This window comes from Emydura macquarii, unplaced genomic scaffold, assembly GCF_026122565.2.
Source record: "Emydura macquarii macquarii isolate MOO-44397 ecotype Brisbane River unplaced genomic scaffold, CSIRO-AGI_Emac_v2 contig_212, whole genome shotgun sequence".
Classification (NCBI taxonomy): Eukaryota; Metazoa; Chordata; order Testudines; family Chelidae; genus Emydura; species Emydura macquarii.
Window position 1 is genome coordinate 13,248,685 of NW_027130349.1, and position 16,968 is coordinate 13,265,652.

General features: G+C 37.9%; 1 protein-coding gene and 1 long non-coding RNA gene across 4 annotated transcripts in view; one reads left to right on the top strand and one right to left on the bottom strand.

Annotated features, from left to right (window-relative positions):
- Positions 1 to 16,968, top strand: part of GNAL (G protein subunit alpha L) — a 304,035-nt gene that overhangs the window by 104,411 nt on the left and 182,656 nt on the right. Inside the window, exon 1 of one of the 3 annotated variants that reach the window (XM_067547888.1) lies at positions 14,638 to 15,013. The exons of 1 other annotated variant lie outside the window; for it this stretch is intronic. The gene's annotated coding sequence lies outside the window, so the exon portion shown is untranslated. Of the gene's footprint in view, positions 1 to 14,637; positions 15,014 to 15,373; positions 15,495 to 16,968 lie in introns of those variants that run through there. One more of the 3 variants, XM_067547882.1, reaches the window with a different exon arrangement.
- Positions 1,754 to 13,413, bottom strand: LOC137151664 (uncharacterized). The gene is made up of 3 exons (XR_010919334.1): positions 13,306 to 13,413; positions 4,699 to 4,897; positions 1,754 to 1,843 (listed from the first exon to the last, which is right to left on the bottom strand). It is a non-coding gene; the product is annotated as an uncharacterized lncRNA (long non-coding RNA).

Genomic DNA, 16,968 nt, shown 5'->3' on the forward strand with positions numbered 1-16,968 from the left:
TCTAAGTACTAGCCTCTGAAAACCACTTGTTTTGAGAACAGAAATCTAGAATTTATACTTTTCATTGTACTAAACTGCTTTGACCAAGTGAGACTCTGTCTGTCCTCTTAGACCAGAAAAGGGTCTTTCAGTTGGTTGACCTGTCCTGCTTTTGGAGGCTTACTCATTCACATTTACTGTCACCTTTCTAACGTATCACTTACATCTGGAAGGAGAGATGTACTTTATTGAACTCTCCACCCCACAAGTTTGAGAAATAAAAGGGAGACATTGAATTACATTGTATTACCATAAATACACATATCACTTTGCAATACATAAAGATTTCTCTTTCCTGAAGTGATCATAATCTACTGTAAATTAGGCAACACCGCCTGCATTGACAGTCCAAAGGTGGAGAGGGTTAAAAGAGAGCATACTGAGAAAGAGAAAACGGAGAAAAATAGGAGGAAGACCAAATAAGAGAGAGAAATGTATCAAAGAAAGTTTTTCGTTGTTTCTTAAATCCCTGTATCTTAAAAAGGATGACCAATTAGTATGGGATCAGAAAGCTAATAAAGAAGAAAAAGCTAGTAATAGAAAATAGAAAACCTATACTGAAGTACCTTTTTTGTTTTTTGTTAGCATTGTTTTATTTTCAAAAAGTTGGTAGATATAATTTCTTAATTTAATTGAGGTGTTACCATGGAGTAATTCTGGAGCAGGTTGAATTCGAACTTCATTCTATTTGTGGGTTTATCAAAGGTTTTTGTTCAGTCTGTTTCAGTGGTTCAGCCACTGGAAATTCCAGTTTTTATTAAATGAAATACATGTTCTGTCCATGTCCTATCTAAAGCTTTACTAAGTTGATTGGCTAATATAGGACCAGTTCTTAACAATTTATAATCTGAGGTGGGATTCCTAAGGTCTAAAACAAACTGCAGTTGAGTCCGTTATGAAAAGAGCAAACATTTTGACATTGGTTGAACAGATTTTAGGTGTTGGATCATGAGATGTAGGAATAATGGGTTAGTGGCAGATGTATGTATTTGTGTGATCACTGAACCAGAAATGTATAACTTTTGAATATGAAGCAGCGTGTTGCACTTATGTGAAAAGCTTCTCATACCTTACTATGTATTTTTAGGAAAGACTAACAAATCTAATGTTCTTTGAAAATCTTGAATATCTTGTTGAGAATGCATTGCTTTTTGCTTGTTCTGGCAAATTTATACTTCACAATATTGTGTAAACCTGTTTACTGTTGAAGTGGACTATGGAGTCCTTGATAAATGGAAATAATTTAAAAAGCGAATACCAAGAAGCAAAAATTTGTGTTTTATTAATGCCTTCCAAGAAACAACTTTTTATAACAACAAATACTGAAATAATTCTACTTTTTTTAGGCAGCTACAAATAGAGATACAAAGTCAACCTGTTATCCTCTATGGTTGTTTGTTAACTGAAGGATTGCATCTCTTTTTTGCTACTTTTTGTAGCTGAAATGTCTCACTTAGAAATACAGTGTTGCACAATGTCTTCTGGTAGTTTGTGTAGTGGAATTTTAATACAACTGTCTTGCAACAAGATTTCAGAATGCTCATCCAGTCTAAAATTCATGTAAGTTTTATCACAGGTTATAATTTTAAAACTACCTGTTAGTCCTTTCACATCAGAAAGGACTGATCTCTGTCCTATATATTATTATAAAGGGATTTATAATGGAAGTTATCAGAAGTACATTAAAAGCATGCAGAATGTATCATACAATTGAGTTTTCTATCATTGAGGTTCACCAGACTCTTCTTTTATAGCTTTGGGTATCTTGGAATTGTGGCATTACAGTGGATGAATATACAAGATTCTGGAAAAAAAATCATGAAAAATTTAAATTAACATTTTACCGAAAAAACCCAACAATAACTCTGTTTCTTCTGGCAGAGATAGAAGGTAGACATTGATGTATACTTCTCATGAATGTAATCAGGTACTACAGTGATGATCTTTATGAAGATCTAGAAAATTAACAACAGTTAAAGCAAAATGACACTTAGGGAAGCAGACACACTCTACACTGTTAAGAGGTTAAACCACTGGAAAATTATTATACCACTTACACACCTGCTCTTAATGGCACCTGGATGTTATTTGGTATGTTTACTTTGATCTATTAAGCCATAAAGACCTGGGATTCTGAAAGACTGCCTGTCTCCTTATGTATTGACATAGCATTGAAGGTCAAGTTGGAGTACTTAAGTTGACAGTTGACCTAGACTTGTCTGGGGAGTGAAGATGGGGTATTTCCAGTGAAAGGCCCCTGACTCTTGGAGTTCACTTCCCCAGGTGGTCTGCAGTCATTTGACTTTTAGGACACAGTGCAAGTCCCATCTGTTTTTCACAGACTTTAATCTGCTGACAATATGGGTATGTAGGTGTTAGTTTGACATTTTCCCCCCTTGTATATATATTGTGTAGCAGTCTTTTTTAAAGAAAATGGCATACACATATCCTGATGTCAAATATATTAACTTTATACATAAAAATACATATGTAAAAACATATTTTAAGCTGTACAGTATTTTTACTCTATGTACAGTTTATTAAGACTCCATTTAACAGCTGAAAGACAGAGTTTGTGGAGTCATTTGGAGGTAGAACATAAACAGAATTTCATGTTGATTAGAACCATAACATTTACAGCAATGATACCGGTTATTTTTATATCAGATTGGTATAAAAAAAAATCTTTGCTGAATTTCATCAGCTCTGATTTCTTGGTCTACCAGTTTCATCCAAATACTTTTCAACAAATATGTTAACTGTTTTATCAGGTAAATCTCCTGGGCTATTCAGATTGTGTCCTTGAAAAATAGCTGGTTAGTAATTGCAGCATTTTACAATGATCTGTTTTAAAAGCTGTAAACTAAGTAAACTAGTTTCTTATCCAAAATGGCTTAGTTTCAGGAACCTGGATTGGCATGTTGCCCATTTCTTACAAATATCTGTGCTCTTTGAATATTCTAGCATATTGTATTCAGGTGTCATGTTAATTGATTAAAAGCTTTAAATACAAATAATGGAATAAATTTACTATAAAAATTAATTAAATGAAGACATCTGTGTGGGTGTTTGTCTTTTAATTGATGGGAATCTAAGATTGAGAAGTGTTACTAATACTTTCCTATATAGCACTTACTATCCCAGGATCTCAAGATACTTTACATACATTCATTAAGCCTCCCAAGAACCCTGCTGAGGTTGGTAAATATTATATTAATTTTGAGATGGGGAAACTGAGGCATAGGGTGGCCTTAGATCCATAGTGAATAAGTGACAAAGTTGATAATTGATTCCCTTGTTCTAAAGAGTAAATTTGACAACCTCCTGAACGCTGGTGTGTTTCACAAGGCATACCTCAATTATGAATAATGTTAAGGCTCTCAAAATCAATAATGAAAAAGTAACTCCACCATAGTTAAGGTTGCATTACAGATTAAACTGTAACAGGAGCTTTAAACTTTCATTTTGTAAAAATTTAGTTGAAATGACAGAAACCCAAACATAGAATGTAAACGTTGACCACTATCTGAATTTGTTTATGGTGCTTTGATTAAAAAATGGACTGATACAGAGTTAACAGGGCACCCATTTTGGCAACTTTTCACTGGATTGTCTTGCCTTTCTGTGCACCCTTTTAAACACTCTGGGATCTGCCTTTTGTCCACACTGCACCTCCTAATGTACTGGTTCTGACATCAGTTATACATAGGTAGTATTTGTCTATAGATCATTTTATAACTCTTTTAAAATAAGAAATTATATGGGCCAAGCCAAACCCCGCGTGCATTTGATGGTGTATTGGCTGCCACAGACTCTATTTGGGGAGGGAATAATTGACTGCATGTAGCCTAAGGAAACATTTATGGCTTGATAATAGGCGGCCAGGAGTTCAGATCTTACTTCTTCTAACTGCTGTTTGTGTTCCCATGCACTTCACTGCTGTCATTATTAACTAGGGGACATGAACACCAATCTTAAAAGGCAGTCAGGGAGGTGCTGCTGAACACCTCCGCTCACCCAGTTTATAAAAATAAATTAGCAGAGAGCTTATGGAAAGTCACTGCCAGCATAGTCAGGAAAAAAATCCAGGTCTGAAATGTGACAAATCCAAACCTTATCCAGTACACTACACTGTCTTTCGAGTTGACTGATCCAGCTTTGGTTGTCGATGTCATGACTCTAACCATCATAAATGACACTGTTCTCCAAGAGCCATAGATAGAATCCAGGATTCCTGTTCACTAATACTGTACTCTTAACTAGTAAATCGTTGGGTAACCCACTGCAAAAGTGTGTGTCCTTAGTACCTGGCCTATAAAGGGGCTACCAATTACCCCCATAGCCATAATAGTAAAGGTCTAAGATAGGGATCTGAAGATCAAGGGGTCAACCCCTGACAGTTGAGAGGTATGCTTTAGACTGGCAACCATGGTGAACCCAGAGGAAAAGGGAATGCAGTAGGCAGAGACCTCTTGATGAGATGCCAGCATGGACCTTGCTTCTGTAGTCGCTTCTGGCTGTTTCCAGAAATCTATGAGAAGCTACAGAGTGTCTCAGGAAATGAGGGATGACACAGACTCCTCCATGCATGTTTTATCCAACTGGCAAGATATGTCATCACCGCTGCATAAAGAGGATTGCTCTTGATGGTGTACTTACTTTCAGGAACTTTTAAAAGGCGATGAATATTACAGGTACATGGAATTTACTGAGGCATGTCACAGTCTTGCTCATCCTTCAGAAGGAATGACATAGTCAGGAGCAGCTTCAGCAGTACACTTTCTCCAACTGATTCCCAGTAAGGAGCAGCTTCCATTCTCCCTGATCCTAGGCAGCTGTGCACTGAGATGCACTAACGCTGTATTTAAAAAAAACAAAAAAACACATCTCTAGGAAATTAGCAATCATAAATGATGTTTAGTGACTCTTAAGGTTGTACCAGGACCCATCCATTCTACCTAGGAAGTGGGGTATGTACTGCTTTTTAGTGTCTGTGGGAAATGGAAGTGAAAGATTTACCAAATGTTGTGCATTATCACCGGCATTGTAGGCAATATGAAGGTGGAAAGGCATGCAGGCATTTCCCCTTATCTTCATATGTCTATGCCTTTAAGGTTTTGAGTGAATGGGTTGTGTCCTGATGCAATCTTAACTGTCGCTAAATGTAGTTTTTATTTGTACTAGCTCTGTCAATTTTAAGAGTGACACTTTTTTTTTTTTAAACATTAAAATAGCTTTTCTCCTGAAGTTCTGTGTGCTCAAGGAAGTTTGATCAGAATTCTTTTTTCCAGGATCTGAGAGAAAGTATTTACAAAGCAGAATATTTTTAAGCAAAATGCTGTCATTATTATCATAGAAGTGTAAGACTGGAAGGGACATAGCTGCATTGAGGCAGAACTAAGTATTATCAGACCATCCCTGACAGGTGTTTGTCTAACCTATTCCTAAAAACCTCCAATGATGCAGATTCCGTGACTTCCCTAGGTAATTTGGTCCATGGCTTAACAACCCTTATAGTTAAGAAGTTTTTCCTAATATCTAACCTAAATCTCCCTTGCTGCAATTTTAAGCCCCTTACTTCTTGTCCTGTCCTCAATGGTTAAGGAGAACAATTTATCACGTCCCCTTTTTATAACAACCTTTTATGTACTTGAAGACTGTTATCATGTCCCCACTTAGTTTTCTCTTCTCCAGATTAAAGAAACCCAGTTTTTTAAAATTTTTCCTCACCCTAACCCTATGTTTTCTAGACAATTAGTCATTTTTGTTGCTCTCCTCTGGACATTCTCCAGTTTGTCCACATCTTTCCCAAAGTGTGGTGTCCAGAAATGGACACAGTACTCCAGGTGAAGCCTTATCAGTGCTGAGTGGAAAAATTACTTCTTGTGTCTTGCGTACAACACTTCTGATCAATACTGAAGTGCTGTTGATTTTTAGATGTAGAAGAGTAATTTTAATGTTAGAAATTGTTGTATTTTTCACTGTGATGCCCAAGGAGATTTACAACCTGTATTTGTGTGTGACCTATTTATTTGTTTCTTATGAATATGTGGAGGGAGGGGCAAACTTATCAGCCACCTGCTATAATCTCTATATTAAAAATAAATCTTTAATTTAGATAAGTGATTGATTCTTAACCAAAAAAATGCAGTTTTATGATTTATGAGTTCAATTGTGGTTGTATCGTCTGATTTTGTTGTTGTTGTTTGTTACTTGGGTTTTCTTCCACAGCTACGTTAGGAGTACTGGCTGATTTTTTTTCAGTTGCCTTAGTTTTTTTATGCCAAACTTGACAATTTAAAGAGGTCTGATTTTCAGTTGAGTATGCACAGATTTAAAAATCCAGAACTACAGTAACTTTTGGAGAACTTAGCTCATTGTTACTTGTTTCAGTCTCATACTTTGGATACAACTGAAGTTGTATACATTGTTGTTTTTTCCCCCTCCTCCTCTCCCCAGTCCCTGCAATGGATACTTTCAAACAGTTTCATTCAATGAGTTGCAAGTCATCGCTAGTTATTTTGATCTGCTTTAGTTTCCCCAGTGATCCCTGTGTTTATAATGTATGTTTAGTATTTACAGTAGCACTGGATCCATTTGGGATCAGAGCCTCATTTTTTTGGGTGCTATACAAGTGTACAATATAAAATATTCCCTGCTCCAAATACCTTACAAGCTCAGATATCTTTACAACATTTTGTTTGCTGCCTTTTGTCTGTTTGCCACCAGCTAGTTCACCATAGATCAGTAAGGAAGGTTGCCTTACAACAATAAAAAGGAGAGGGTTTTTTTTCTGGGCTGCTATTTCATAGCAACAAATAGAATAGCATTCAAGTTATGCTTCTTCCTTTCTGACATAAATGGTGACTTACCCTGAAGACTCATTTTTCATCTTTATCTTTTAATTTCTTATGTAAAATTTCATCTCTTTATTATTTCTGAGTTTATTTACAATATAAACAACAACAACAGGTTGATAAATGGCTGCTCAAACAAAACAAAAAAACAGACCAGTCCTAAAGTGCTTCCTTACACCTTTAAACTAAGGGAAAAATTAGTCTTAAAATTCTAGGGAGTGGCAATAGTAAAAATTCAAATCTGAAACAAAATTGAGGTTTTATAAAAGTAAGACAAGACTGCCATATGTGAAATAACCCTGCAGCTTAGAGGGGAAAAATACTGGCAAAGTAAGTCTGTACTTGGAAATTAATGATATTTTAAATCTAACTATTATATTGAGTTTTCATGGGGGGAGGGGAGAGGAAAGCAAGTTAAAACTGTTGTCTGCTGCTCACTTTTTTGTCTTAAGCAAGGGCAATGAGATAACTACTTTATAGCAAATTATACAAATTAGCATTTAATTATAACTTCATCTTGTATACAACATGAGCTAAATTGTGCTTCCACTGATGTGAATATAATAAAATAGCTTTGAGTAATTTTCTAAAATGTTAGAAAGTATCTGCATATAAGCAATTAAGATACATTATTTATTTGCTTGAATGCTGACAGTGTGCTGACTACTATACTGAACAGACATAGTGGTTTACAATTTAAGGCCCCAATCCTGCAATGAGTTCTCGGCAGACAGACCCTTATGCCTGTGTTGGGCCCCACTGAAATAGATGTATACTCAGGGCCTCTGCGCACATGGAACTAGTTACAGATTGGGGTTTGTGACAGACAATAGACAGGAGTTCAGACACTAAACACTAACTAACAGATGGAACCATCACATTGTAATGCAGAAGCATGTTTGTTTGTTTGTTTTTCGTTTTTAAGTAGTAGTACCTTTTCAGGTAGACAATAATACTGATAAACTTCATGAAAAGTGTATTAGAAGAGATTTGAAAGACTAATAAAGTCTCAAAAATGAGAAGAAAAGGTTGTCTGATAATATAGTATGTACTCATGGAAAATGTGAAAGACTAGATGTCTGATTTATGACCTCATTCCATTAAATGCATTGGACAGTGGGATGGAATAGTACAATTAAGTGAGGGGGGAAAAAAAACAAAAAAAGTGGGAGGTGTACAAAAATGTGTACCTTTAAGAAAGTATGTTTCCTTAAGAATAAATTATCAGGAAACATTATATATAAAAAAGGTGAGACGGAACAGTGAAATTGAAAATGAAAACTTTTTTTTTCCATAAAAACCCAAAGGTAGGTAGGGAGAGTTGCTTTTTATTTCAAAATAATTTTTACATTGTCTATCTATATTTCTAAGGCACCTATCCCACTGATATTTAAGTGCATACAAAATGTAATAGTAGTAGTTGAGTCTATAATACAAATGTTTCTTATATCCCCATGAATAGAGATGAGTGAATTTAAGCATTTGGGAATTTTCAATATTAGTGAGTGTCTGTTCTAGGAGAAAGTCTTGTTGAAAAAAATGTGACTTACCTTTGGATCTGTAGAGAGACAAAGTAGCTGAGGTAATATATTTTATTGGGCCAACCTCTTGGTGAGAGAGACAAGCTTTCTAGATAAACAGAGCTTTTCTTCAGGTCTTTGGACCTATACACAGTTAGACTCAGGTTCATTATGCTTTAATCGTGTCATTCCTGCCTTAATTTGGGTATGGAATACTCTTTCCTTAAGAGGTTACTGCCACTTTAGTAAGGCACATAAGTACTTAAATCAATCGATCTTTCCTTATCTTGAATAGCTAGTATGCTAGCATTTTTAGAATTAATCTGATTTCTCAAGATATTTGACTTTTTTTATTAAGTACTGTATTCTTTAAACAGAGCAACATTTAGTTGTTTAATACTTCCACATTTACATTGTGCAAGGAGATTTTGCTATTTTTTGTTAGGTGTCCCTTTGTCTCATCCTCAAAGGGAAGTTCCAGACAAACAGTTAGCATTATGATTTCCCACAGTGGAAATAAGGAATAAAGAATAAGGTCAATCTAGGAAGTAGACAACACTGAACTCCCTCCCTCCAATCCATTTTCCTTGCCTTTTGCCATTGGAAACATGGAGTATTCACCTCAGCCATCTCGTAAACACCACTGCAGAAACAAAGAATAAGGGCTATACAGAAAAGTCTCATAAGACTGAAATGGGCAACACTTATCTGGTAACAGCCAACAGTGCAGGGGACAGTTGGCTTTGTCTAAGACTTCACATTCCCCTTACCTCCTCACTCTTGGGGTGGTAAGTTGTTTTTTGTTTGTTTGTTGTTTTTTTTAAAGGAAGGCCTAAAATGATACAGAGAGAGGCTTTTAAAAAGAAAGATCAAACAGTGTGCTGTATATGTTCTATATGATGATCTGAGATAAAAACACAGTCAGCAAAGTGGCTGGCCGTGGGCACAAACACGGAACTGGGAGTGAAGTCTTACCATGCAGCAAGATGTTTCTGGTTGGCAGTTTCCCCTGTGCCTATCTTTTACTTTTCAAAATAGCCAAGAATAAGACTCAAAATAGATTAATTTAGGTTTACTACCATATACTGTTTATTGTTTGCACTACTGTATTTCCTGCTTCTACAATGTATTCTTACATTCCCATTTTTCAAAACTTTGTGAGAATTGATTATTAGCCATTGAGTCCACTCCTTCTCACCATAACTTGTGTGAAATTGACATTGAAGTTAATGAGAGTTTTTCATAATGCAATCAGGATGTAGTTCTCAGTGGCCATAACATTATATGCTGCTGTGCATAGTACATTTTTCATTTAATTCTTAAAATGTTTTATGTTTATATTTGAGATTAAGATTACTCCATTTATGGATGATGTAAATCCAGAAATATTTGTGTTGTCAGATTCCAGGCAAAGACTATATTTAACTAAAAAGTCTGATTATAAATTCTGCACATGCCCAGTGATGGTGTACAGCAACTATTTAGAATATTACATGATACAGTATTTACATTATTTTGGTACTCTAATGTTTGGAAAGCTAATGGAGTAGTTTACGTCTGTTTATATTTACTTTAAGGTTGAGTAATCCCAATGATGCTGGAAACCAACTGTGCCTGTCAATGTCAAGAGCACTGTAAATGAGATCTTTAGTTTTTTTTAATTCTGCTAAAGTGATTTATCTGACAGAGGAGTATTATTGTATTGAACACTTTAAAATATATTGCTCTTTAAAGTGTAATAGGATTGTTTAAAAAACAAAACCCTACAATCAGTGGGTTTAAATCTGCAGTTGGATTTACATGCCTCTTGACATCTGGAATGTTTGAATTGTAAACTAAGCCTTCAAAAACTCTTCCATGGAAGATATTGAGAAGAAAATGTATTGTGTACATTCAGAAAATAAATGGTAACAAAATACTGTCCACAACCAGTGCAAAATAGAATATCCTGCAAATTGTATATAAGCGTACTGGAGCAGACTTAAGTAGAAAAGAAGATATTTCTGTTCTCTCTCTGTGGGAGGGAAACAGTAAAATGCAGTATTTCTGAAAAAAAATTACCAGAAAAATTGTCAGTATTTGTTAATGTGTTTGGGATTGTACAGTACACAGTCAGAGCTTAGCATCTAAAAGACAGTGCCACAGGAGATAGATGGCCACAAGTGTTGCACGCTTACAACTTCAGTTGAAGTCAATGAGAGCTGTGGAGGCTCAGTACCTCTTGTAAAAAGAAAGTATGGTTTGGAAGAAAATGAGCGCAGTATTTGAGTCAGGATGTCCTGTGTTCTATTTCTGGCAGTGCCACTGATTTCATTGGATGGCCTCCCTCAGTTTTCATTGTTTCAGTTTCACCATTTATAAAATGAGGCTATCTGTAGTGAAGATACACGGATTAATGTTTTTGAAGCACTCTGATATTATGGCAATGAGTGTTCTAAGAAAAAGGCCATATAAGGAAATGAACAATTTTGTATTTATCACAAGCTTTGCATGGTATATGTTAAATAAGGTAGAGGGCACTAGCTGAATAATGAGGATAAAAGTATGGAACAGCTGCCTCATTCCCTAAGCACTATTCATTCTGTGCACTGAATAAGGCGGGGCTCTTGTGGAAAATATATTGTGTAATCCTGTAATTAAAGAGCACATGATAATGTATACGCACAAGGGATCTGAATTAATTTTAAACAGGCAATCTTAAATTCTGGCATTTGCTAACTTTTGAATGCTTGACTTTCCAGCCTCAATAACAAGCTTTTAACATAGTTTTGGGGTTTTTGTATATAATTTACAAATGGAAGTAAAGAACATTTCCTAAAACACCAAATGTCCTACAGCACAGAATATCAAAAGAACTAAAAGAATGGAGGAGGGAGAGAAAAAGGGGGAGAGGGATACAAAGAGAAGTGTAACCTTGCTTAATGGAAGAACAGACAGAACATCATTATTTGTATTCTAGTGATACGCGTCTTTGCAGGTTTGTGTTTCTAGTAAATGTTTTGTAGATCTAACAGATTCATAGATGCCTTTCCCTAGGGACGTATGGACAACATTTTGAGCAGTCTAAAGTTTAATAATAGTCTCCAGCAAAAAGTTACGGGTTTTTTATTTAAATTAAGTGTCCTGGCTTGACAGTCAAAGGGGCTGCAGGGACAATTTTCATGCAGGATATTGTAAATGTGTTTAATTTAGATGACATAGTGTCAATCTCATACTCCTGGCACTTGGCAAAATTTAAGATAGAACTGTTTTCATACCTACATACAAACGAAATTCTCCTTCATTGCCTCTCCTAGAATCTGACTTGACAACTCAGGCGTGTCTACATGGGGGAGATACTCGGGGAAAGTTAAGGCAAATCAGCTAAGGTCTGAAGTCAATGCATGCAGTTTAAAGTGTGTTAAACTCTGTGTGGATGCTCTCATTCAGGAGTAAAGGGCTTTAGTTTGCCTCGGGAGGATTAAGTTACAGTGAACAAAGTTCACATTATTCCTGAATGGGAGCATCACTATGGCAATTTAATGTGCTTTAACTAGTGCACATTAACTTCACGCCTTTAGTTGATTTGCCTTAACTTTTGTGATCATTCTCATGTAGATATGGCCTAAAACAGGAGACTTGTTTGGGCAAAACCAGCCTTTGTATTTTGAGAACAACATGCAACTTTTTATTGTTAACTCCCAGCTCCAACCATAGTAGATCCTTATCTATCACACTATGCACAAAGCTAGTATAAACATTTTGAGGAAAGTGAGATCCCCTTCAGGAAACATCATGTATGTAATTTTGATTCATTTTACATAAAAGATGAAAATGCAGAGGGAACTTCTAGTCCCCATAAGCCTCTTATTGCAGAAGTAGAGCTCTTCTTCCTTTCAGTTATTGCTATTTATTACTTAATATTTTAATCATCCAGAAATATGCTAGGTACCTCATAAAACCCAAGTGAATTCATGATCATTGTCCTGAGAGCATAAAACTTAAATTGCACATGACTCAATGAGTAATGGTCATAAAAAGATTCATGGGGTGAGGAGAGGGAAAGATAAGGATGAAAATACCATATGGTTATTCACTAAGGCCTTGATTTTGTATTTGGTTCTGCTAGAACAGACCGTAGCACTTCATGTCTGCAGTAATGGGTCCTGATGCAAGATAGAGACTGAAGCAAACACACAACTTTGTAACCGTAGTTACTGAAGTCAGCTGATACTGACACCTGTTGTGATGGATATAAACTTTGTTTGAGCCTGACCCATATCCAGTCAGCCCAAGAAATAAAGAACATTCTGTTAGCAACATTTCTGTGTATCACACAAACATTACATTGCTACGCAGTCATTCAAAAATGTATAGAATACCTTGATCCATGCAAGAGAGAGGCACATTTTCTTTACAGAAATTAGCGGCCTAGTGAGACCATGGACCATTGTTACAGGTCTGAGTATTAAATCTACTCTGTGAATTTGAAGAGCTAGCACACAGAATAATTAGAAACTGAATATCTGAAAAGTAGATATGTGCCAGGCTAGTGAAAATTGTTATTCCTAAATGAAAGTGTTAGCAAGGAGTAAAAAAACTAAAGTGCATCTATTTTAAATGTATACCTTGTATTCTTTCTTTGTACCTTGGTAAACAAATTCAGAGACCAGATGTGCTAGAATTGCCTCCATCTATGTTGCAAACACATCACAAATCTGTCCAACACAAGGGACTGTGTTGTCAGGCATGCAATAAAGGTAAGCATTATAATGCTGGGGTGGGTGTCAGACTGAGTTAATGATGGGGTTCAGTGGAACCCTGTTTAAATTCAGTTCCTGGCCCATTATCAACAGGTTGTAAACTTACATACAGTTGCCCTGCTACAACTTATCTTAGTAGAAAAATACCTCCAGTTAAACAAGAGTTGTGAACTCCAGTCTCCACAAGAATGTAAATTCAACCCCTGTAGTGCTTGGGGAGTGGGATGAGAGGTAGAAATTTCCTTCTGCCCTGTCTTCAGCAGGGGTAGATGAGGGCAAGCCTGCCTGAATGGAAGAGAAGAAGTCTTGCTCCTCAGTGGGACACAGTTATCAATCACATTGCATACATGCCCTTCACCTGATCCCTTATAATTCAGGTAACTAGAAGATATCTGGTCTCCTATAGGATTTCCTGGAGCCCAGTCCCTGAATGATTCCGACATGGCTCTTGCCACTTCCCCAGGGGGAACCAGGTCTGCCTGCTGCTTTTCTCTGCAAATCTCCTTTTCCCCCTCCCTCCCAACTACATTTGCTCTACAGTCCCCACCCTTGTGAATTCCCTCCTGCTCCTTGTATCCCCCAATATTAGGCTTTAGATGGAGAGATGAGTTTGCTGTTGGGGACTTCAGAGGGTGGGGCCAAAAGACAGAAGTGGGACATGGTTTTGCCAAAGGGAATCGTGATGACTGATGCTAGGGAAAGGAGGAGGGCCTAGGGAGGGGGGCATGTAAGTTGAGTCATGGAAGTGAAGGAAAAAACCCAAATGAAACTGTGCTCTGGAAGCTTGTTCATGAAAGGTGATGCTTCTATGCCTTCTCCAAGCTGTCCACCTCAATGAAATTGCTACTTATCCAGTGACTTTAAGGAGATTTGAACTTCTAAGTCCATATTGGCTATATAAACACAAATTTAATCTTCATGCAGTTTTTCATACTCTTCCCCTTTCTTTCTTTTGCTTCAGAAGGGAAAACGAAATGCAAACCCCCTCTATATTAATACATTGTTAAGGTTACAAATTTAAACATACAAAGATGAAAAAGCTAATTTTCTCAGAATTCACTTTTCCAGAAGGCACAAACTTAATTTAGGACTGTATTTAACAGTCTTGTCATCACAAATATTAAAATGGTGCCAGGTGATCAAATTAATATTATTATTAGAGCCTTAACTTTTTAGTTCCTGAGTTGTATGTATTTTAAATCTATGACTGTAGCATTGAACTGAGGTAGTTTTTTGTGGTTTTATTTTTGCTTAAGATTTGGCTGATGCCTACATTGGGCAATGGGGACAGATCTACCTGCCTACTAATTCTCAGCGACTTCTTCTGGATTAGCTCTCCAGGGTTAGCCTATTCTTCCCCTTGAAACCACGGTCTGTCGGGGGATTAAGAACAATATGTACTGGTGAGAAGTCCATTGACCCGCGTGCGTGTGTGCTTGAAGTTGGTAGGTGCACTTGGGAGTTGAGCAGAGAGAGAGTGTGTCTGAGTGACTCCACTTTGCTCAGCGTCAGTCGGGTGGTGCAATGCCTGCGCTGGAGGACAGTGGCAGTGCTGAGAGAGAGAGAGACTCATTAGAGTAGAGTTGTGTGAAAGCCAAGGCGTCTTTTGCAAGCAGGAAGAGCCTGCTCCGCTCCGACTTGTGGTTTTATTTATATCCTTCTTTTTAAATTCTTGCTCCTTCTGCGAAGTCAGGTTGAAACCCGCGCCCGTGGCTATGACGAAGGGAGGCTGCTAGGAATCTCTGCAGCTTTTAGAGCCACCTGAAGTTTGCGGAAGAAGCCGCCCGCCGCTGTACTAACTGCTGGGGCTGCATTACGCCCGCCCTGGACTGGGCTGGGGAGGAGCCCGAGAGCAGTAAGCTGGGCCGTCTGGGTGCGATTTCTCGATTAACCCCTCAGCCTTTCTTCTCGGTTTTAGACGCACTCTCTCCCCCTTTCAAAACGCAAGCGGAATTGGAGGGAAGAGCCGCGTGCTTTGAGCTGTCTGGCTCTCTCGCGGAGAGAAGCATGTTGCTTACACACTTGCGCGCGCGCGCTCACGCACACACACACACACACACACAGCCTGGCGCAGGTTCCACGTGAGTGTGTGCTCAAACCAGTTTATACGCTCCCTTCCCGGGAGAAATAGGATGGGGGAGGGGGGAAGGAGGGTGTCCGAGAGAGGGGAGACGAGCAAGAAATAAATCAGTTGCTGCTGTCTCTCCGCTTGAAAAGGATGTGTACTGTTTCCTGGTTTCACGGTGAGGCACTACCGAGTTTAGGCACAGCACAGGGCGACCAGCTGAATTATACTTGCACTCACACAAACATATTTCGATGCATAGTCTGAACATGTGAGTGTCTTTCAAAAAGGTTTGTGATCCCATCTCAGGAGGATTAGAGAAAGACATGGCGGGGAGTGGGAGGTATCTCTCTCCTCTTGTTTGGGGTTTGGTATTACCCTGGTGAATGTTTTGTTCTAGTGTCTGTTTCTTAATCTGGTACGGAGGCATTGCTGAAATTGGGTTGTCTACGGAAACAGATTAAATTATAATTAGATTACTTTCAAAGAATAGATTTATTTCTGTGCCTAGGTTGCATGTGTGTGTCAAAGTTATGATCTCTCTCCAAAACAATAGGAGGCAGGGTGTAGTATTTACTTTTGCTTGTGGGGTTCTATAGTGTGACTGTGGCTAGGGAGGCAATACTGAGTTTAGGCGGAGTAGAGAAAGAGACTGGATTATAATTGCAGTCAAACACAATTCTTTCTGTGCACAAATTGCGTGTGTGTTGTTCCCAAATTAAGCGATGATCCCTTCTTAAGAGGAAGTGATCAGGGAGGGTCATGTGGGGTTGGGGAAGTACAGAAAGGAAATAAGGAATACTTTCCCCTTTGGAAAAAAGTAAAAGCTGGATCTACCTCGCTTACTGGATTTTGGCTATTTTGGGCACTGAGTCTTCTGTACCATCAAAATAAAGAGCGAGTCTTGCTGATCCAATGGCACGAAAAAATTCCAAACACCAACATTCAGATTTGGTGGAACCAGACAACTTTTGGCCTCAAAGTCCCAAATTCTGATGCCTGAATAGAGAACAAGTCTAGCTACGGCTACTGCACCAAAAAGAGTCTGGATCATAAGACAAATGTCACCAAAAACCCAGTTCTGGCACATGGATCCTTCCAAATCCATACAGGCCCTTGCTCCCAAATTCCATGGCATTAATAGAGAACAGGTGTAGTTGCTGCTACTGGACCAAAATATTCTGCTTTGTAATGTATTCCAGTGCAAGAAAGCCTAAAAAATCGTACACTTGACTCCATCTGAATCTTGACAGTTTTGGACTCCAAATTTAAACGATAAACAAATGTAGTCAGTACTATTTCACTTGAAAAATCTGGACCCAAAACCTTGGTGGCCCAATAGCACTGGAAAAATACTGATCTGGTTCTTGCAAAGTCTTGCCACTTGTTAACCCTAATCTCCCAAATTCACCTGTCGGGGGGGGGGGGGGGAGTAAAATTTCCATAATCCAGACCCTGTAATGCATCTGTCTGGTACCTTTATGTAAATCCCAAACTCAAATGTTCTACAGACTAAATAAAGAAGAGCAGCTTCTCAATTTCCACTGCAAAACTCCAGACGTCAATATATTCCTGCTCAACTGCACTGCAAATCCAGCACCTGTAACCTGCTGGATCTTACCCTTTTTTGGCCCCTAGTCCCTAAATTGTACGGTCAAAATAGACAGTGCATATTGCTGCTTCTACTTGATCCAAGAATTCCAGGCTCTGACATCACAGTAAACAGCAATGCAAAAACCCACATG